Genomic DNA, 22,902 nt, shown 5'->3' with positions numbered 1-22,902 from the left:
AAGACAGGTCACAGTACACATGCAGATGAACAAACCAGCATGAATAACCACTGCAGCAGAATTCAGAGACAGTGAGACTGTACAGAGGTTGCCATCTGGAAGTGTGACTCAGCAATGTACCCAAGGTCAGCCAACAGGATGCAAGTCACTGTGTTACCATCACATCTCAGTTCCCAGTGTAGTCACTTCAACAATGACAGTATATCAGAGAGCAGGATCACCAAAAATAATATGCCCACACACATACATCATAATAGATGTATCGAGAGAGAGAGAGAGAGAGAAATGTTCAGCTATGACACATATGCATAAATTAATGGTCACTGATGAGTAGAAACACACAAGCATTTATGGCAGGATACATAAATACACAATCATTGATGGCATGGTACACAAATAAAGTATCCATATTTCACTCATAAAATATAACAACTGGTGACAGCATACATCACATCCAAAGCACTGCAGTAGATCAAGTGTGGGCAACACGTACAGCTGTACAGCCCAACAGGGATCACACACTGTAGGACAGTGACATCTCACACAGCCTACAAGACTGCAATAAGGTGGAAGAGTATTAGAATGCAACTTGGTTTATAAACCGTGGTGCTCATTCATGAGATGGCCCTAACTGCCCTTACTATGTGGAACTATGTCCTGAGAGTTATCAAATGTAGCACGGTACAGAATGTATTTCTTCTAGTAGAGCTCAAAACATTATTATTGAGCTATGCTTCACATCAATCACCTTGACCACCCTGTTCAAGGTACCACTCAGACACATTGACTTACCATATGTATCCTGCAGCATACTGCAAGTGTTGTTTTTTTTACAATCATTAGTCATACAGCTGTTTCATCCATTTTGTTATTATACAGTGTTTGATATATCTCCATAATCTCTCTTATCCCAACTTACTGGCATTGTCCGACTGCAGGCTGCTTGTGGTCTCCCACTGTTGTACTCTGGTCAGCTTTTTATGGTTATGATGAACTGAACCTGGCATCTAGGTTACAGTTTGGGGGCTGCAGAACATTTCTGTCCGTGTACCTATCTGTGATGTATGCATGGCTTTCTTCTTATTATGAATGCTGTTTATATGAAATAGCACATAGTGCATCATTAAAATGTATGAAATACAGAGCTGTTGACAAATGCACCACATGTTTCACTGCAGAGTACCTTGCACTCATATTTACCGATATGATCCTGTTCTTGAATGTGATATGTGGCTAAGATGGAGATGACCTCTATCCTGTAGCTCATACTCAGTTGCAATTTAATGGATAACAATTTTAAATTCTGAAGTTAAAGTACTGTATTGAAAAAAATGAATGTGCAAAAATGGGAACTTACACTAAGTCCGAGATCACTGTGTTTAAGGATATTCCTTTTTCTCCAAGGTATGACAATCTCAGATTTAGTATTAAGTATATATGTACATATATATGTATGTATGTATATATATATATATATATATATATATATATATATAGATATATAGATATATATAGATATAAAAAAATATATATATATGTATATATATATATATATATATATATATATATATACAGAGAGAGCGAGAGGGAGGACAGAGGAATGGTAAAGATGCAGGGAGTGAAGTCGGCAAAGGTGAATGAGTTTAAATACTTGGGATCAAGAGTTCAGAATAATGGTAGTGTGGAAGGAAGCTGAAGAAGGATGCAGGTGCAGGTAGGGTGGAGTGGGTGGTGAAGAGTGTCAGGAGTGATTTACGACTGACCAGTAAGAGTGAAAGGGAAGGTTTACACAATGGTAGTGAGACTAGCTATGTTATATGGGTTGGAAACAATGGGACTCACAAAAAGACAGGAGTTAGAGCTGAAGGTGGCAAAGTTAAAGATGTTAAGATTTGCATTGAGTGTGACAAGGGTGGATACGATTAGAAATGAGTATATTAGAGGGTCAGCTCAGGTTAGATGGTTTGGAGACAAAGCCAGAGAGGCTAGATTGCATTGGTTTGTACATGTGCTGAGGAGGGATACTGGGTATATTGGAAGAAAGATGCTAAGAATGGAGCTGCCAGGTAAAAGGAAAAGAGGAATGCCTAAGATATGGTTTATGGATGCGGTAAGAGAAGACATGCAGGTGGATGGTGCAACAGACCAAGATACAGAGGACAGGAAGAAATGGAAACAGAATATTCCACTGTGGTGACCCGTAGCGGAATCAGCCGAAAGAAAAACATACATATATATATATATATATATATATATATATATATATATATGTACATATATCTATATATATCTATATATTTATGCATTGTGTGCTTTGAATATATATATATATATATATATATATATATACATATATATATATATATATATATATATATATATATATATATATATATATGTATATAAGGCATTTCTGCTGAATAGTTGCATACATGAGCTGTTTGGTTAGCTTTTACGTAGCTACGTCAACTTTATTACAAGCTGAGATAAGTACACACTTGCAGTGTTATAAGATAGTACTGCATTTTATTTTTTTCTGTTTATTGTTCATTGAATATTGTGTTAAAATAGTACTGCATTTATCTGCTTCTTTATTTGTTCACTGAAAAATTGAGAGCTCTCTCTCTCAGTCTGCAGTTAGTTTATTCTTCTCACTTCATTGATATTCGGTGTAGAAGTCTTAGCCAAGAGGGTTTCTCTGTGCCTTAAAGTCTTAGTCCCTTATCTCTGAAATTATTTCTGCTGAATAGTTGCATACTTGAGCTGATTGGTTAGCTTTTACATAGCTACATCAACTTTATTACAAGCTGAGATAAGTGCAAACTTGCAGTGTTATAAGATAGTACTGCATTTTATTTTTTCTGTTTATTGTTACAGCGGTCGAGTGGCATTCGAAAGACATGCGTAGAATGGGCATGCCTTCGCTGAAGGTTGGACGTCGAGCTGGCACCTCGGCATCCATAAAAAATCTACTGCCAATCATTAGCGGACCGGAGTTCCGCTGTGGCGACCCCTAACTGGGAAAAGCCGAAAGAAGAACAACAACATTGTTTCATTGAATATTGTGTTAAAATAGTACTGCATTTATCTGCTTATTTATTTGTACACTGAAAATTGTGAGCTCTCTCTGTCTGCAGTTAGTGTATTCTCCTTACTTCATTGATATTCGGTGTAAAAGTCTTAGCCTAGATGGTTTCTGTGTGCCTTAAAGTCTTAGTCCCTTATCTCTGAAATCATTTCTGCTGAATAGTTGCATACTCAAGCTGTTTGGTTAGTTTTTACATAGCTAAATCAACTTTATTACTAGCTAAGATAAGTACAAACTTGCAGTGTTATAAGACAGTACTGCATTTTATTTTTTCTGTTTATTGTTTCATTGAATATTGTGTTAAAAACAGTATTGCATTTATCTGCTTATTTATTTGTTCAATGAAAATTGTGAGCTCTCTCTCTCTCTCTGTCTGCAGTTAGTTTATTCTTCTCACTTCATTGATATTCAGTGTAGAAGTCTTAGCCTAGAAGGTTTCTCTGTGGCTTAAAGTCTTAGTCCCTTATCTCTGAAATAATTTCTGCTGAATAGTTGCATACTTGAGCTGTCTGGTTAGCGTTTACAAAGCTACATCAACTTTATTATAAGCTGTGATATGTACAAACTTGCAGTGTTATAAGGTAGTACTGTATTTTATTTTTTCTCTTTATTGTTTTATTGAATACTTTTTGCGGTGGTGGTGCTGCGGTAGCATTGTCGCCTCATAGCAAGACATTGTCCCGTTTGATTCTCAGCTAGGGCATCTTGTGTGTGGAGGCATATGTGAATGGGGCGTGCCTTCATTGAAGGTTGTGCGTCAGGGCTGGTAACCCGGTACGTAAAAATCCACTACCAATCATTAGTGGACCAGAGTTCCGCTGTGGCGACCCCTAACCGGGAAAAGCCAAAAGACACAAACAAACATTGTTTCATTGAATATTGTGTTAAAAATAGTACTGCATTTATCTGCTTATTTATTTGTTCACTGAAAATTGTGAGCTCTCCCTCTCTTTCTTCGGTTAATTTATTCTTCTCACTTCATTGATATTCGGTGCAAAAGTCTTAGCCTAGAGGGTTTCTCTGTGCCTTAAAGTCTTAGTCCCTTATCTCTGAAATTATTTCTGCTGATCAGTTGCATACTTGAGCTGTTTGGTTAGCTTTTAAATAGCTGCATCAACTTTATTACAAGCTAAGTACAAACTTGCAGTATTTTAAGATAGTACTGCATTTTATTTTTTCTGTTTATTGTTTCATTGAATATTGTGTTAAAAGTAGTACTGCATTTATCTGCTTATTTATTTGTTCACTGAAAATTGTGAGCTCTCTCTCTTTCTGCAGTTAGTTTATTCTTCTCACTTCATTGATATTCAGTGTAGAAGTGTTAGCTTAAAGGGTTTCTCTGTGCCTTAAAGTCTTAGTCCCTTATTTCTGAAACTATTTCTGCTGAATAGTTGCATACTTGAGCTGTTTGGTTAGCTCTCACATAGCTACACCAACTTTATTACAAGCTAAAATAAGTACAAACTTGCAGTGTTATAAGACAGTAATGCATTTTATTTTTTCTGTTTATTGTTTCATTGAATATTGTGTTAAAAGTAGTATTGCATTTATCTGCTTATTTATTTGTTCACTGAAAATTGTGAGCTCTCTCTCTCTCTTTCTTCAGTTAGTTTATTCTTCTCACTTCATTGATATTTGGTGTAGAAGTCTTAGCCTAGAGGATTTCTCTGTGCCTTAAAGTCTTAGTCCCTTATCTCTGAAATTATCTCTGCTGAATAGTTGCATACTTGAGCTGTTTGGTTAGCTTTTACATAGCTGCATCACCTTTATTACAAGCTGAGATAAGTACAAACTTGCAGTGTTATAAGATAGTACTGCATTTTATTTTTTCTCTTTATGGTTTCATTGAATACGTTTTGCGGTGGTGGTGCTGTGGTAGCGTTGTTGCCTCATAGCAAGACATTGTCCCATTCAATTCTCAGCTAGGGCATCTTCTGTGTGGAGGCATATGTGAATGGTGCGTGCCTTCATTGAAGGTTGTGCGTCAGGGCTGGTAACCCGGTACGTAAAAATCCACTACCAATCATTTGCGGACCGGAGTTCCGCTGTGGCGACCCCTAACCGGGAAAAGCCAAAAGACACAAACAAACATTGTTTCATTGAATATTGTGTCAAACATAGTACTGCATTTATCTGCTTATTTATTTGTTCACTGAAAATTGTGAGCTCTCTCTTTCTTTCTTCGGTTAATTTATTCTTCTCACTTCATTGATATTAGGTGCAAAAGTCTTAGCCTAGAGGGTTTCTCTGTGCCTTAAAGTCTTAGTCCCTTATCTCTGAAATTATTTCTGCTGATTAGTTGCATACTTGAGCTATTTGGTTAGCTTTTAAATAGCTGCATCAACTTTATTACAAGCTAAGTACAAACTTGCAGTATTTTAAGATAGTACTGCATTTTATTTTTTCTGTTTATTGTTTCATTGAATATTGTGTTAAAAGTAGTACTGCATTTATCTGCGTATTTATTTGTTCACTGAAAATTGTGAGCTCTCTCTCTTTCTGCAGTTAGTTTATTCTTCTCACTTCATTGATATTCAGTGTAGAAGTGTTAGCTTAAAGGGTTTCTCTGTGCCTTAAAGTCTTAGTCCCTTATTTCTGAAACTATTTCTGCTGAATAGTTGCATACTTGAGCTGTTTGGTTAGCTTTCACATAGCTACATCAACTTTATTACAAGCTAAAATAAGTACAAACTTGCAGTGTTATAAGACAGTACTGCATTTTATTTTTTCTGTTTATTGTTTCATTGAATATTGTGTTAAAAGTAGTATTGTATTTATCTGCTTATTTATTTGTTCACTGAAAATTGTGAGCTCTCTCTCTCTCTTTCTTCAGTTAGTTTATTCTTCTCACTTCATTGATATTTGGTGCAGAAGTCTTAGCCTAGAGGGTTTCTCTGTGCCTTAAAGTCTTAGTCCCTTATCTCTGAAATTATTTCTGCTGAATAGTTGCATACTTGAGCTGTTTGGTTAGCTTTTACATAGCTGCATCACCTTTATTACAAGCTGAGATAAGTACAAACTTGCAGTGTTATAAGGTAGTACTGCATTTTATTTTTTCTATTTATTGTTTAATTGAATATTGTGTTAAAATAGTACTGCATTTAGCTGCTTATTTATTTGTTCACTGAAAATTGTGAGCTCTCTCTCTCTGTCTGCAGTTAGTTTATTCTTCTCACTTCATTGATATTCGGTATAGAAGTCTTTGCCAAGGGGATTTCTCTTTGCCTTAAAGTCTTAGTCCCTTATCTCTGAAATTATTTCTGCTGAATAGTTGCATACTTGAGCTATTTGGTTAGCGTTTACAAAGCTACATTAACTTTATTACAAGCTGAGATAAGTACAAACTTGCAGTGTTATAAGATAGTACTGCATTTTATTTTTTTCTGTTTATTGTTTCATTGAATATTGTGTTAAAAATAGTACTGCATTTAGCTGCTTATTCATTTGTTCACTGAAAATTGTGAGTTCTCTCTCTGTCTGCAGTTAGTTTATTCTTCTCACTTCATTGATATTCGGTGTAGCAGTGTTAGCCTAGAAGGTTTTTCTGTGCCTAAAAGTCTTAGTCCCTTATCTCTGAAACTATTTCTGCTGAATAGTTGCATACTTGAGCTGTTTGGTTAGCTTTTACATAGCTACATCAACTATATTACAAGCTAAAATAAGTACACACTTGCAGTGTTATAAGACAGTGCTGCATTTTATTTTTTTCTGTTTATTGTTTCATTGAATATTGTGTTAAAAATAGTATTGCATTTATCTGCTTATTTATTTGTTCACTGAAAATTGTGAGCTCTCTCTCTGTCTGCAGTTAGTTTATTCTTCTCACTTCATTGATATTTGGTGTAGATGTCTTAGCCTAGAGGAATTCTCTGTGCCTTAAAGTCTTAGTCCCTTATCTCTGAAATTATTTCTGCTGAATAGTTGCATACTTGAGCTGTTTGGTTAGCTTTTACATAGCTACATTAACTTTATTACAAACTGAGATAAGTACAAACATGCAGTGTTTTAAGATAGTACTGCATTTTATTTTTTCTGTTTAATGTTTCATTGAATATTGTGTTTAAAGTAGTACTGCATTTATCTGCTTATTTATTTGTTCACTGAAAATTGTCAGCTCTCTCTCTGTCTGCAGTTAGTTTATTCTTCTCACTTCATTGATATTCGGTGTGGAAGTCTTGGCCTAGAAGGTTTCTCTGTGCAGGGCCGGCCTTAGGCATAGGCGAACTAGGCGACCGCCTAGGGCGCTGTACAGGCCGTCCCCGTAGAGGGCGCAATTTGTGTTTATCTATTTATTTTAATTAATTTACTTTTCTTAAGAAAAGTAAATTAATTAAAATAAATAAATCATAGGGCGCCAGAATCGTAGGGGGAAGCGAACGCCCCTCCCACTTTTACAGCTGCTGGTTGGCAGGACTGGATGGATTCAAGAATTAACAAAAAAAAACCTTCACTCCGTAGTAGTGGAGTCTTCTTCTTCAAGTAGGAACATGCATGCATGCGTCACATCCACGCCAAACGCGAAATTCACTCCATGTGTACGCATGTACACGCTAGGAATTAGGCTGTCGGTAAGATCTATCCAGAGGAAATAACATGCGGATCACTGTAGGTAGTTATTAGAATTAAGTTTACATACTCTGTGTGGAATTCATGAAAACCCACTGAGAAAGATAGAAGCAAAATTTGCTTTCTTGGGGCCGGATAAAGACACTTTTATATTTGAGAATAATAATTCCTTTTTAATATGGATATTACTTACATTGCTGATTAAACAGCCATTCTTTACTAAACATTGGCCTTGTGCTTTGGGTTATGTTTGGGAGTGGGAAGGAGATGATGCAAACTGGGTCCCATACAGTGCTGAAGCCACTGTTGCCTTGGAGACAGCACAGCGAAATGATGAGAAGACAGTGAGTCTGACTTTCGGAAAAACACAGTATACTCTGGATCTGGGAAAGATGATTCAGATCAACAGCAAAACTAAATATCGCAGGAAGATCAGGCGAGAAGAATCAGGTAAATGTGTCTTTGAATTTTTTTTAATGGGTAGCTTCCCTTTGTTTTACCACATGTACTGTACTGAGAAACTTTTGTTTTAATTGGTGATGAGCAGAAAAATAAGACTTTCTATGTTTTCTTTCTTTGAAAGCTGATTTATGTTTTCAGGTAGTGCTCACTAGCGTTGATGTATTGCACTTTCAAGTTGTAGATGCCACTTATCAGTTCATTCCTTGGTTTAATATCGTGTAAGATGCATCTGAAGGTAGTGTTTTCGATGTTTTTTTGAGACATGGGAAACTGTGTATTGCTACATCTTTTCAAATTTCAGAAAGTGCACATTGTTATTCTTCTGGAGTTTCTGATGGTTAAAGCAGAAGATTAAGGATATGAGCTGTTAACCTCTTCCTGTTGTCCTAGTTTGGATTCCTCTGTCTCCATTTGCCTACTCTGTGACGCTGAATAAAGCACTTAACTATACAGTGTACCGGGTCACACCTGGAAAGGAGCGTCCCGTGCTTATGCAATTAAATAAATACAAAGAAATGTCATTTTGTGCACTTTTTTTTTTTTAAACATCTGTAAATTATGGGTATACGATCACAAGTACCTTTTAGGGATTAAGGGTTTGCCACACAGGAAAAACTAAAGTTGGAAAACCATGTAATAAATATTTTTGTAATCAGTGTGTTATTAGCTAAATGAATCCTGTCAGTGGACTCTCCTTTGTCTGTTGCTGTTTACTTGGATTGAAAATAATTGCACTGCTGTCATTCCTTGGATCCATGCAATCCATGCCTCTTGCATTGTTGGATTAAGGGGAATGCTCTTTGTCTCAGTCCTAAATTCTTTCGTGGTTAGGTAGAGTCCAGATTTCCACTTCACAGATGTCACTGGAAAATGTGTTGCATCTGCAGTGGGAAAAATGTATAGGCCTTAGCTTCCCAAATTTAGAAACCACCTCTGTGGTTAGCAGGTACTCATACAGAATTGTTACTTGCTGTATCTTTAGTGGTCATACTTTTGCATTGTGTTCCAAGCACAATTCCTTCTTGGCAGAGAGAGTCTGAACTTGAGGCTTTCCTTAGTGCCATGCAGAGGCAGGCAGAGAAAAGAGCTTTTCTCTAAAAATGATCAGGGACCCAGACCTAAATCCAGAGAAGATATCTCTTCCATGTCTGTATTTACATAGTAGTCTCTGTCCTGTCATTGGCTGCTGCCATTACTTATGAAAAGAAACACCATCAAGTGTCTGTCTTTAATAGCTGACTGAATTTTTGAGAATCGTTGGAGAGGTATCTCCTTGGCCCTTAACTTTTGGAAGAAGTACACCTGCAGTGGTAGCTCTTGCCATCTTCTCTCACACTTTTGCTCAAAAAGATACTACTTTAACAGGTTAACAGCGTTAGGACACAGTTAATTTCAGACATCTGTTTTGACTTTAATTTCCCATGGTGGTTTACCTAGGACTTCAGCCCCTGGGAGAGTTGATCTGACTACAGAGGCCTTCTTTATAGGATAACTGTTAGAAATTTCAGGAACTCTTGAGTGACAGAGTTCTGAATTTTCTCGGCCCTGTGCTTGGTGATCAAGGTTTCCTTGGAGAGTGTATTTACCCCCACTGATACTCAGTTGTTTTCAGTTTGCACAGACTGGATCTTATTAATAACGGCTGTAACAAAAAATCTTTCTGTTCAATGATTAAAATGCTAGAACTTTCTAAATGTTCCTAAGTCACCAAATCATTAGCCAGTAGCTGCCCAGGCATGAGGGATGAGTAAAGAGGCACAATAACCTCCCCTGATCTAGATGTGAATCCCTTCGTGATTAGGTGGGCTATATAAAATGTTTTTCTAACCACTTTGGCCATGTGGTTGTCAAATGAGAGATTGCTATCAACTTGGGTCCCCAGGTCCCTAATTACTTCTTCTGTACTTAATGGATTTTTGCAAAGGGATGACTATACACTTTTTGAGGCCATGCCTCTGGCACCAGTTGTCTGTTTCTATGAGACCCTTTTGGAGGATGCTTGTGTAAGCTGGAGAGTTGATTATGGCACCCAGTTTGCAGTCATCTGCAAACTTGGTCAGCCACAGTCCTTCTGTGTTGGCCTGTACCTCCGAGAAATATATACTGAACAAGAGAGGTCCCAAGACTGAGTCTTGTGGGACTCCACTTGTAACAGGTTTGAGTCTGACATGGCCCCAGCAATTCTAACCATGTGGGTTCTGTCCTTGAGCCAGTTTGCAACCCATCTAGTGACATAGGGGTTTATATTTAAGCTGGATAGCTTATCTATGATGCCTGAGTGGGATATTGTAGAAGGCTTTTGTGAGGTCCAGGTAGGCTGTGGACCACCTTCCCTCATCAATGGCCTTTGGTGACTGTTTCAAAGAAATTGACCAGGTTTAAGAGGCAGGATCTGCCCTTAACAAAGCCGAACTGTAGGATCCAGTGTCTGTAGGTCCCAAATATCATTATTTATGAGTTCCATGATGATCCTTTCCATAGCTTTGCAGACCAAGCTAGACAGGCTTATGGGGCAATAGTTTCCAAGATCCGTTGAGGCACCACCTTTGTGGAGAGGGACCACTGTTGCTGTACGTCACTCTTTGGGTACATATCCTGTAGTAAGGCTGAGATTGAACAGCAGCTTTATGTTTGGGTTCAGTTCATCTTGGAGTTCATGTAGGGCGCAGCCCGGGACACCGTCTGGTCCCATTGATGCTGTGTTTTTTGCTTTGGAGAGGGCGGTTCTTACCTGAGCATCTGAGATGTCAGGGGGGCAACACTCTGCTGGAATAGATATTTGCTCTTTTGGTGGGGAAGGGGGGGAGAAGTTTGCACTGAACCTTTCGGCCAGGATGTTGGCAATGTCTGTGGGTTCAATGTATTTGTTGTCATTTTGGACTAATTCTGAACATATCTGGGAATTCCCACCCAGGTTCCTAACATAACTAAAGAAAGCTTTGTGATTATCCTTAGTGTCCTGTGCAATTTTCTCTCAAGCTGGCCTTAGATGATTTTATGAGTGCCGTAGTGTTTTGGTAATACTGATCAGAGATGCCTTCCCTTTTTGGGATTTTGCTTTAACATGTAGTGACTTCCTTCTTCTATTGTATAGTTTGTTTATGGCTGGGGTCCACCAGACAGGACTGCCTTTGGGGACTGGGTCTTAGTTTTATTTGGGATTGCATGATCCATGCATTCTTGAAGGTGTTCATAGAATGCATTTATAAAGGATTCTGCAGTCTGGGCCGTATTTTCCACAGGCTCGGGGGCTTTGAAGGATTCCACCTCTGTTTTGAGTAGTGAAGTTTGCTTTAGAGAAGTTTTTCACTGTGGTTTTCTGGGCAGGGGTTGGGGTCGGGATGTGGATATCCATTGAGATTAATTTATGGTCTGATCTTACCAGTGAGGGATACACTTCTGGTCTGGAGCATAGAGTCCCCATGTTGGTGATGATCAGGTCCAGTATGTTTTCTTTCTTGTGGGAGTGATCACGAGTTGTTCCATAGCATTTGAGTTTATAAATTCTAGGAACCTTTGGGCTGTATTGAGCTAGAGTAATGCCCCCAGTCTATGTTTGGGTAGTTAAAGTCACCCAATATAATGGTGTTTGGAGAGACCTTCATATTTTCCAGTGTTCTCAGGAAGGCCGAGTGGGGTTCCTGGGTTTGGGAGGGTGGTCTGTAACAGGCTATAAACTGGAAGGCAGTTTTATCCACTGTTAGTTGCACATGGATAGTCACCGATGCTTTGTGTTGTGCCACCAACCTGGAGGTGTGGGTATCTTTGAATATTGATACTCCCCTCCTTTGTGGTTCGGTCTGAGTTTTGGGGCCTAAAAGCATGGTATGAGGTATAACCTGGTAGTGTTGGGGTGCTCTCGGAGCCTTGAACCAGGTTTCTGTTACTGCACAGATATCGATGTTCTCCATGCTAAGGAGAGTTTGCATCTTGAGGTTTAGACTTCTGGCATTGAGTAGCAGTACTCTTAGTTTCTTATCCCTTGTAATACCTATGGAGGTGGGTTTGTCTTTGAGCCTTGTCTAAAAAGGCACTATGGGGGTGGCAAGAACCTTTGCCAGTATCCGAAAGCCCAGGAGTGACGGGTGCAAGCCATCCCTAAGCGAAGCAGCGTGGCTTGTCGAGCATGTCATCCTAGGCTGACAGGCACTGGATCCTTTTGAATGACACCAATACTTAAGCCAATTGTTGAAATTGATCATCTTATCTTCATATTGTGGCATCATTCTTGGTGAGGGTAAGATGCTACTCAAGGTCAGGGTCATACCGGCTTGGGCTACATGCTCAGAGAGCTCCTCTGTCTCTTTTCATGTAGTCCAGGAGGTATGTCTCAGATCATTCACACCAACATGGACAATGACTGAGTCATATTTGTGCTTGCCTTGGAGTGACCTGAGTGCTTGTGTTTTGTGGAGGATCCTAGTACCTGACAGGCAGCTTACCGTGACCTTCTCCTTGTTCAGCCTGGTGAGTGGGACGCCAGTGTGCCTGACGATAGAATCACCTATTACAAGTGTATCAGGTGTGTTTAGCCTTAAGGGCTATGACTGTTCACACTGCCTTTATGAACTATGTGTTGCACGTTTTGTTTTGGGGTAGTGGTTGCTTGGGTGTCTGCTTTGGCAGTCTCTCCTGCTTAGGCAGATTTTTATTTAGAGCCTCAAAGTATGTTTTTGTGTGTTTGTGTTTGGTTTGCTGTCGTGGTAGGTCTATGTGAGACTGGAATTGTAGTGAGTGTGGATGCCTTCTCCTCCTGACTGGTTACGCCAGTACTGAATTGAGAGAGCTTAGCCTCCAGTTTGGCTATATGGTTGCATCTCACATATGTTGGAACTTGTTTGGAGGAGGAGAGGGTTGTCTGTGTACATGAGGCAGTTGTAACATTGCCTCAAGATTCCCAGATTCGCCAGCTGGACTGGAGAGGAGACTGCCAACTGACCTTTGGAAATGCTAGAATAGTACAGGAACTCCTTTAAAATTGAAAAAGGGCCAATGGGGAGTAAGGTACTCAAGGGAGTTTGTGAGGGTGTAGTGCTTTTAATTTTTAGTGTTGACTTGTATAATTGCTTTAGTGAGCAAGTGTCAAGCTTTAGAGTAGGAATAAGGTGTAAGGGAAAAGTGAAGAGCAGACTTTGTAGAGCTGAGAATGGTTTAAACCCAATTAAGCGGGCTGCTTGATGCTGTGCTATGCGCAAATCGCAAAGCTGCTAAAGCGGTTTTATACAGGGGCTTGAAAGAACTAGAAATTGGCCCAAAACGCCAATAAACTACCAGATTCTTGTGCTGGGAACACTCCTCCAGGGATAGATAGACTGCTGTAAGCTCCCCACTCCCACTGGTGAACAAAGAAGCCTCCTTTTATCCAAGAAAGGAAATGGGCAACACAGGAACTTTCCAAAAGTCCAGAATACAGCAAAGCCTGTATTTGGACTGCTCTAGGTCAGGAAAGGCGGGAAACAAGGATAATTTTTTTGTTTTTTTTTCTTTTTTTGCAAATAAACAGCAGGAAAATGTAATAAATATGTAACACAGGCTAGCACACTTGATTGTGTAGCCTCAACAGGTAAATGCAACAAACAGGACAAACTTTAAAAGTGCAGGTGAAAAAACAACTTTAAACAGTTTAAAACAGTTAAAGAAGCAGAAAAACTTGCTATTTAGCTAGATCGGACAGTCACCCAGGTAGTAGCAGGAAAAAAACACTTTTATCAGATAAGCAGTCACTCTTTTAGCCTCTCTGCTGCTAGCACCACTCTGCAGGACCACGAGGAGCTTGGCTGAGTAGCAAGTGTTTTGGAATATGGCCCCTGGTATAAGCCTGCTTATAGATAGGCTTTACACTGAAGTAGGTCACTTAAACTAACAGCAAGTCCTTTGAGATCAAAGCAGACTTACGCCGAGAGCAACTCTTTTGGAATCTGGCCCTATACTTATGCTACTTGTAATCATGTAAACTTCTTATCGAATATCACATTAAATATCTTCCCATCATTTCTGATCATATCTGTAGGTGCACCAGTTGTATAGGACTACATTTTATTATGGGATATGTTTTGTTTATATATTGGAGTGTTTTGTGGGTCCATGTGACCTATCTGTGGGCGTAGCTGAAATAGGGGTGTTCCTTGTGTTCAGTGTGGGTGGGGCTTAAGGGGCGCCAGAGCAGTACTTCGCCTAGGGTGCCGTTTCAGCTAAGGCCGGCCCTGTCTCTGTGCCTAAAAGTCTTAGTCCATTATCTCTAAAATTATTTCTGCTGAATAGTTGCATACTTGAGCTGTCTGGTTAGCTTTTACATAGCTACAGCAACTTTATTACAAGCTGAGATATCTACAAACTTGCAGTGTTATAAGATAGTACTGCATTTTATTTTTTTCTGTTTAATGTTTCATTGAATATTGTGTTAAAAATAGTGCTGCATTTATCTGCTTATTTATTTGTTCTTTGAAAATTGTGAGCTCTCTCTTTCTTCAGTTAGTTTATTCTTCTCCTTTCATTGATATTTGGTGCAGATGTTTTAGCCTAGAGTAGACGTGTCCAACCTGCGGCCCGCGGGCCGCATGTGGCCCTCAACCTCTAACTGCAACATGGATGTACGCATGCTCCAAAACACTTTTTTTGTTTTGTGTTTTTTGCTCCTGTGACCTGTAACACTAATGTCAGTGTGCACATGCGCCAAAGCACCCTTCTAGTTTTGTTTTTGAGCCAAAAAAGGGTCAGTGTGTTTACTCCATTATTTTGCGCCGAAAAATCAGTGTGTGTGTTCTCGGTGAAGAGGGACTCGTGTATGGATTTGCCGCTGTTGCCTTTGAAAGGGACAGCAATTACCTGTGTTAATAGGTAAGTACGGAGTGAGTGAGTGCATACATGAAAGCAGAATTGTGTGCGTGAAAGTAGAAGAAGAGTGTGTGTGTGTATGTGTGTATATGTGTGCATGACAGAGAGAGACGTATGCACAAAGAGGCTAACAATGATCAGTCTACCTACTGAACACAAACAAGTTAGCTCTCAAATATATCATACATTAAGAGTACACTTTCATTAAATTGTGGCTTTCCTGACAGGGAGAGTGTTGTATTGAACATGAACTCATACCTCTTAACTGTATGGATTTTCAAACAATGTCTGGATTTTTGCCTCATCTTCCAATTTGTGTCTTTTGCTTAGGAAATAAAAGTAGTCATCCAAGGTAATGCAGTTCCAGGAGTAAGAATGAGACAGCAGCCTAGGGTTAATGGGTCAGTAGTGGACTGACTATGTGGGACTGTTGCATATAAAGTTGTATTGTTTTTCAGACAAACAAAAAGCACCTAGTACTGTTTTTCATTGGTGGGTTCTAAGCAGTGGTAGATTGGACAACAGTAAGCATAGCTTTGGCGGATCATCAATACTGGCAAATCAAGTGGGCACAATGTCATTTTTTAAATGTTGGGGATTTTAGTGTGTATGTGTGTGCTTATGTGTTGGGAGTGCTGCAACAGTAGATGATTATTAAAGACAGAGACTTACGGACTGTGGAGAATATGTTTCTTTGTTTCAAAACGTAATACTTGGGTACGCATGCCAGAAGTAGATTTTTTAAGACATAGCTTCTTGCCATTTACAGTGGATGGATATTTACATTTAATGGACAATGTATTAGCGTGGGCCTGTGGGGTTCTGAAGGATGCCAAGTCTACCACTGCCAATGTCTTGTAAAGTGACCTAGAAATGGATATTGGGATGTTACTGAAAAAATATAGTAAGTGGGTTTAGTTTAATTAAACAAAGTGTACTTTCAATTTACAGGCCATAATTTAATTTATTTCAGGTAATCCAGATACTGGTAGATTGTATACCATTAGACTTAATTAGGGAGAGCTGTCATTCTGGGGAAACAAGCAGCCCTAGTTTCAGTGAAAGCTCTGTGGTTGCTTGCAGGTAGGAAGTTGCAGGATGTTGATGCAATGTGTTTTATTTATTATTTTTAATGCATTTGTCATTTCAAAGCATGGTTTTCTTTGATGCAAAAGAAGGCAGGGCTGAATGAGCCATATAATGTTTAACTGACAATAATGGGATAGAAAGATTATAAGTGATGTATAATGTTTGCAGCTACAGTTGTTTCAATGGTGTCTGTGATGCATAACTATTTTTGGGCCTGTGTCCCACTTTTATTTTTCGCTTTGTCCAGATTTCTTGCTCTAAGGTTGAGAGGTATGGTTCCATACTAAATCAGAAGTTGTATTTACCTTGGAAGACTTTTCGGCAAAATTATGAAAAACAGATCCTTTTTAATATCTCTGCTTATTTCTAATATAAACTGCCATGTAACCTTGCTAATAACCTTCTTATTAAGCTAGTTTACTTCTTTTGGAATTGACAGGTATGATTCATCTGTTCAGACATAAGCATAGAGTGCTAATGTGACTTTGATTTCTTGCAGCAGTCTGTGGTTTACATAATCACAATAACTTTTCTGTGTTTCTGGGTGTGTAATCATTTTAACAGTTTTAAAGATGTTTTCCAAAAATAAATAAATATATAATAAATAAATAATCCTCTCTACACTTGGAGCTATTGACAAAGTCTGGGAATTTGTTTTTTTCAAAAGCGAAGGTCAGCATTACAGCTCATTAAACTGTCAGTCTGTGAGTAACTTCTGCACAAATTAAAATGTCTGTCAAATGGCTTTAGATTGGAAGGAAGTTTATTTTTATTTATTTCATTTTATTTTACATTTGTTTACCGGGAAAGTCCGACTGGGCAGAGGTCCATTTTCAGCGGAGGCCCGGGGAGAAAAGCTCCAAAAATAACACAAAACAATATAATACAATACATGAGAGAGAGAGAGAGCAAATTATGGATGTAGTACGCGTACAATATGGCAGAGATTACATTTCATAACAGTGAGAATTATTGAGATACAGAATAAACTTAAAAACATTTTTTTACAGTTATAATTACAGCAAGGCAAATATCAATGAGTTAAGTTTTTAGGAGAAAGCTGTTTGTACATAGCTGAATATAATTTTGCAAATGGAATTCTTAGTTAAACATGTCCCTCTTCTTGGGCAACTAGATTTGAGTAACCAATATTAGATCTTACCCATCCAGTTGGGAAAGGTTAGTATGTGGATTTTCCATCTGGTTTGATGAAGGCTATGCTACTTACCCAAGGACTACATTTATGGCTATCCATCCAGCCATCGTGTTGCTGAACTACACTGTTTGATAATGAGAAGAGCTTTTTACAGAAGTTGAAGGTTTTTGTGTCAAGAACCTGTCCATAAAAAGTGGCTTGTTTATGTTGCAGTGAAAGCTGTGGTCTTTGTAGTAAGCGTTTTAAGTATAACCAGTATTTCTGAGGTAGAGGAAGTCTCTTAAGGCAGGATCTTTCTTAGCCTGGAAAGCAAGCCAATGATGAAATTTATAGGGGCCAGTGAGAGACAGAGGAAAGCAAGAAGCTTTTTAGTCTGTTTGGATAACTAAGTGAACTTAGTCCTTTGAACTTTTTTGTCAGAAATGATTGTAGTCTTTCTTTTGGCAGGGTGTTTTGCTGAGGCACATGCCAAAGGGCATTGCACTCAATAATGGCTCTTGTAAAGGAAGAATACAGGGATATTATGACCGCCTTGTCCCTGGATGAGATACCCTTACTAATGAAATGGGCCATGTAAAAAGCTTTCCTTACAACAGAGACAATATGGTGGTCAAAAGTCAGGTTTCTATCAACCTGGCTGCCCAAGTACCATACGACTTATTGCGTGCTTACAAAACATTGTTATTAATGTGATAATTTGTGGGGACATCACTCTCCTCAAAGGGAAGATGATACATTTTTTGGCATTTAGCTTGAGGTCATATTTCTGGCACCAGTTATTTGTTTGGGTGAGACCCTCTTGTAGCTTATTCAGAATTGTTTTATTAAGTCAGTAATGTGAATTCTTTGCTTTATTGCAAATTTGTTGGGTTATTTTTGTGGATTATAGTATTGTAGGACTGCTGATGTTGACATTTTACGTAGTTGGAGTGCTGGAATGGTTTTCCCAGTGAGAAATGCTAGTGCTGTAGTGAATATCTGTTTATTTGTAAAAAAAAAAAAAAAAAAAAAAAAATATATATATATATTAACAAAGATGTTAAGAGTTAACTGTTAGATTAGAGAATTAGAATTAGAATGAGAATTAGAATTTTAAGGCAAATATTAGGCATTTATTACATTTATTCATTGTTCAAATGCACCTACAGTACAGTCAGGAGGTCGACTGTGGTCTTCCAGAGCAACGAAAGAGTTAACTATATGATATATTTTATATGCGGCCCCAAGACCATTTCTGTTCACTCAATGCGGCCCCAGCAAGCCAAAAGGTTGGACACCCCTGGCCTAGAGGGTTTCTCTGTGCCTTAATGTCTTAGTCCCTTATCTCTGAAATTATTTCTGCTGAACAGTTGCATGCTTGAGCTGTTTGGTTAGCTTTTACATAGCTACATCAACTTTATTACAAGCTGAGATAAGTACAAACTTGCAGTGTTATAAGATAGTACTGCATTTTATTTTTTCTGTTTATAATTTCATTGAATATTGTGTTAAAAGCAGTATTGTATTTATCTGCTTATTTATTTGTTCACTGAAAATTGTGAGCACTCTCTCTCATTGTCTGCAGTTAGTTTATTCTTCTCACTTCATTGATATTCAGTGTAGAAGTCTTAGCCTAGAGGGTTTCTCTGTGGCTTAAAGTCTTAGTCCCTTATCTCTGAAATTATTTCTGCTGAGTAATGGTATACTTGAGCTGTTTGGTTAGCTTTTACATAGCTACATCAACTTTATGACAAGCTGAGTTAAGTACAAACTTGCAGTGCTATAAGATAGTACTGCATTTTATTTTTTCTGTTTATTGTTTCATTGAATATTGTGTTAAAAATGGTACTGCATTTATCTGCTTATTTGTTCACTGAAAATTGTGAGCTGTCGCTCTCTGTCTGTAGTTAGTTTATTCTTCTCACATCATTGATATTCGGTGTGGAAGTCTTAGCCTAGAGGATTTCTCTGTGCCTTAAAGTCTTAGTCCCTTATGTCCGAAATTATTTCTGCTGAATAGTTGCATACTTGAGCTGTTTGGTTAGGTTTTACATAGCTACATCAACTTTATTACAAGCTGAGATAAGTACAAACTTGCAGTGTTATAAGACAGTACTGCATTTTATTTTTTCTGTTTATTGTTTCATTCAATATTGTGTTAAAAATAGTACCACATTTATCTGCTTATTTATTTGTTCAGTGAAAATTGTGAGCTCTCTCTCTGTCTGAAGTTAGTTTTCCCCACCCACCGTCCCTGTTCTTGTTGTAGTATTAATCTTTGTGGCTTTGGAATTGACAGCCCCTCCTGTAAATTTGTGTTTGAACACTCCTCCTGGGCCCATCTCATTTGCTCACTCAACCGAGTACAGTGAGATCATATTTTGACTTCAGAAACTCCTACCATTCCCATCTGTTCAGCCCTATCCCAGCTCTATCGTAGTCTAGTCTTATTAGCTTATCCTGCCTAATGCAAAGAGAACATTTGCGTAGGCATACCTACTTAGACCCTGAACTTGTCTGATTCAAGACTGCTGGAACAGGGCTCACCTCTGAGGTTTTTTACTGGTTAATTGGGTAATTTGTTTTAATCATTTTGTTTTCTATTATATAAAAAAAAATAACAAATGTGCACTTTATCTGCTTTTACAGTAGGTGTGTTTCTTCCCACTGTATTACCTTATTTTGCTTGTGTTTCTTCTTAAAAGTACTCAGTTGTATTATTCTGCTGCAGTTATTACTGCTTGGTAGTAGCCTGATTAAATTTTAACTAGTATTCTAAGTCTTTTGGTTTAAGCACTTGGGCTTCAGACCAGTTGTTTTACATTAAGAAGGTTTGTGGACTGCATTGTTGTGGTAGGACAGGTAGCTTACATCCTTCTAAGTTGGGAATTGCTGATTGAAGGCTAGGTGTCTGTTATTCTAAAAGCTCAATAGTTCTGGTTTAAGCACTTGGGCTTCAGGCCAGTTATTTTACTTTAAGAAGGTTTGTGATCTGCACTCTTGTGGGAGGAAGGCTAGATTCTGCCCTTCTGAGCTGGGAATTTCTGGTTAAAGGCTTATTGTGCCTGCTTATTTGATATGTTTCTTTTTGAAATGTGTGCACCTTGTTTGCTGTAGCCTGGAAGTTAGTAGTTTATTGGCCATTTTGGGCTAATTTCTATCTCTTTCATTTCCTTGCTATAAAAACTGCATTTGCGTGGTTTTGCGCACTGGGCAGCGCCAGTTAACTAGGGTTAAACTATTCCCGGCTCCACAAAGTCTACTCTTCAAAATTTCCCTTTGAACTAGACAAACTTTCAACTTAAGCACTCAAACCATTCATTTCACAGCCCAGCACTTGCTCAAAACTCATAGCAAGCACTAATTAACCTTAGCACTAGACCCCCTATACTGTCCAGAAGGACAAGGCTCTCTATTCGTCCCTAGCAGCCAATCAGTAAAACAGCTCACTTTACCTATTCAGGCATGTCCAAAGGGCAGTTTCAGGTGTAATCTCCAGTCAAACTGGTGAATACAGGCATTTTGAAGCAATGTTATAACTGCCTCATGTACACAGACAACCCTCTCCTCCTACCACCAAACACTAATATATGCAAGAGATGCAATTATACAACCAAACTGGAGGCAAAGCTCTCTCAACCTAAGATTGGAACTGACAGTCAAGAGGAGAAGGAAAATACTTGCAACACACCACCAGTCTCACATAGACCTACTAAACCAACACCAGCAAATAACACACATAAATACACAAAAACATACTTGGAGGCTCTAAATAAAAATCTGCAAAAGCAACAGAGACCTCCAAAGCAAACAGCCAAGCAACCTCCACACCCCATCACAAACCATGAAATACATACTTCACATAATCAGTGTGCCACGCAATCACAGCCCTTAAGGCAAAATAACATAGCCAACACACTAGTAATAGGTGACTCTATAGTCAGGCACACTGATGTCCCACTAACTAGGCTGTACAAGGAGAAGGTTACATTTAGCTGCCTGTCGGAGCCAGGATCCGCCACATAACACACGCACTCAGGTCACTCCAGAACAAGTACAAATACAACTTTATCATTGTCCATGTTGGTGTGAATGACCTGAGAAGTACCCCCTGGACTACATGAAAGGAGAAAGGGAAGAGCTCTCTGATCATGTAACCCAGGCCGGTTTGACCCTGACCCTGAGTAGCATCCTGACCTCACCAAGAATGATGCCATAGTATAAAGAAAAAATGATCAATTTCAACAATTGGCTTAAGTTTTTGGTGTCATTCAAAAGGGATCCAGTATCTGTCCACTTGGGATGACATGCTCAACAAGCCACGTTGCTTCGCAAGAGATGGCTTGCACCTGTCACCCTTACACTTTCGAATACTGGCCAAGGCTTTTGCCACCCCCATAGTGCCTTTTTCTTAGGCAAGGCTCAAAAGACAAACCCACCACTGTAAATAGCACAAGTAACCAAAAACTGAGGGTAGTGCGACTCAGTGCCAGAAGTCCAAACCTTAAAATGCATGCACTCGAGGCACTCCTCAGTATGGAGAACATCGATATCTGTGCAGTAACAGAAACCTGGTTTAAGGCTCCAGAGAGCACCCCAGCACTACCAGGCTATAACTCATACCATACTTTTTGGCCGCAGAACCCGGACCAAAACACAAAAGGCGGGGGGGGTGTCCATATTCATCAAGGATACCCACACCTCCAGGTTAGTGGCACAGCACAATGCCTCAGAGATCATCCATGTGCAACTAACAACGGGCAAAACTGCAATTCAAATTGTAGCTTGCTACAGATCACCCACCATGACCCAGGACCCCCATTCCACATTTCTGGAGACACTGGAAAATATGAAGGTCCTACCAAATGCCCTAATATTGGGTGATTTCAATTACCCAAACATTAACTGAGAGAACTACTCAAGTACTAACTCCCTTGCCCAACGCTTAGAACTTATAAATTCGAATGCCCTGGATCAACTGGTCAACACCCCCACCAGAGGTGACAACGTATTGGACCTGGTCATCACCAACATGGGCGACCAATGTTGTACACCGGAGGTCAACCCCTCGCTGGTAGATCAGACCATAGACTAATCACTCTGGATATCCACATTCCATCCCCACCCCCAATCAAGGAAACCACCGTGAAAAACTTTTCAAAAGCAAACTTCACATTACTTAAGACTGAGGTTAAAAGGTTCACAGCCCCCATGCTAAAGGACAATGCTGTCCAAGCTGCTGAATCCCTTACAAAGGCACTCTATGAGCACCTGCAAGAATGCATGGATTGTGCTATCCCAAGCAAAACAAAGACTCACTCCTGCAAGGAAAGGAAACCAGTCTAGTGGACCCCTGCCATAAACAAGCTATACAATAGAAGGAGGAAACTAGTACAGAAAAGAGTAAAATCCCAAGAAGGAAAGACATCCCTGATCAGTATCAGCAAGAAACTAAGATCCCTCATAAAATCATCTAAGGCTAGCTTAGAAATAAAAATTTCCAAGGACTCCAAAGATAATCACAAAGCGTTCTTTAGCTATGTCAAAAACCTAAGTCGAAACTCTCAGATCTGCTCTGAGTTAGTGCAGAATGGCACAAAATACACTGAACCAACTGATATTGCCAACATTCTGGCAGACAGGTTTAGTGCAAACTTCACCCCCCTCTCACCCCCTAAAGGGCCCATAACTATATCAGAAGAATGTAGAGCCCCAGCAATCACTGACA

The 22,902-nt window shown here is 39.1% G+C and overlaps 1 protein-coding gene across 2 annotated transcripts in view; it reads left to right on the top strand.

Annotated features, from left to right (window-relative positions):
• LRRC74B (leucine rich repeat containing 74B) overlaps window positions 1-22,902 on the top strand; it is a 346,726-nt gene that overhangs the window by 119,734 nt on the left and 204,090 nt on the right. The gene's annotated exons all lie outside the window — the stretch shown is intronic.

Source organism: Protopterus annectens, chromosome 4.part0 (assembly GCF_019279795.1).
Source record: "Protopterus annectens isolate FY-2018-M chromosome 4.part0, PAN1.0, whole genome shotgun sequence".
Classification (NCBI taxonomy): domain Eukaryota; kingdom Metazoa; phylum Chordata; order Ceratodontiformes; family Protopteridae; genus Protopterus; species Protopterus annectens.
The sequence above is the reverse complement of the archived record's forward strand: the minus strand, read 5'-3'. Positions and strand labels throughout refer to the sequence as shown.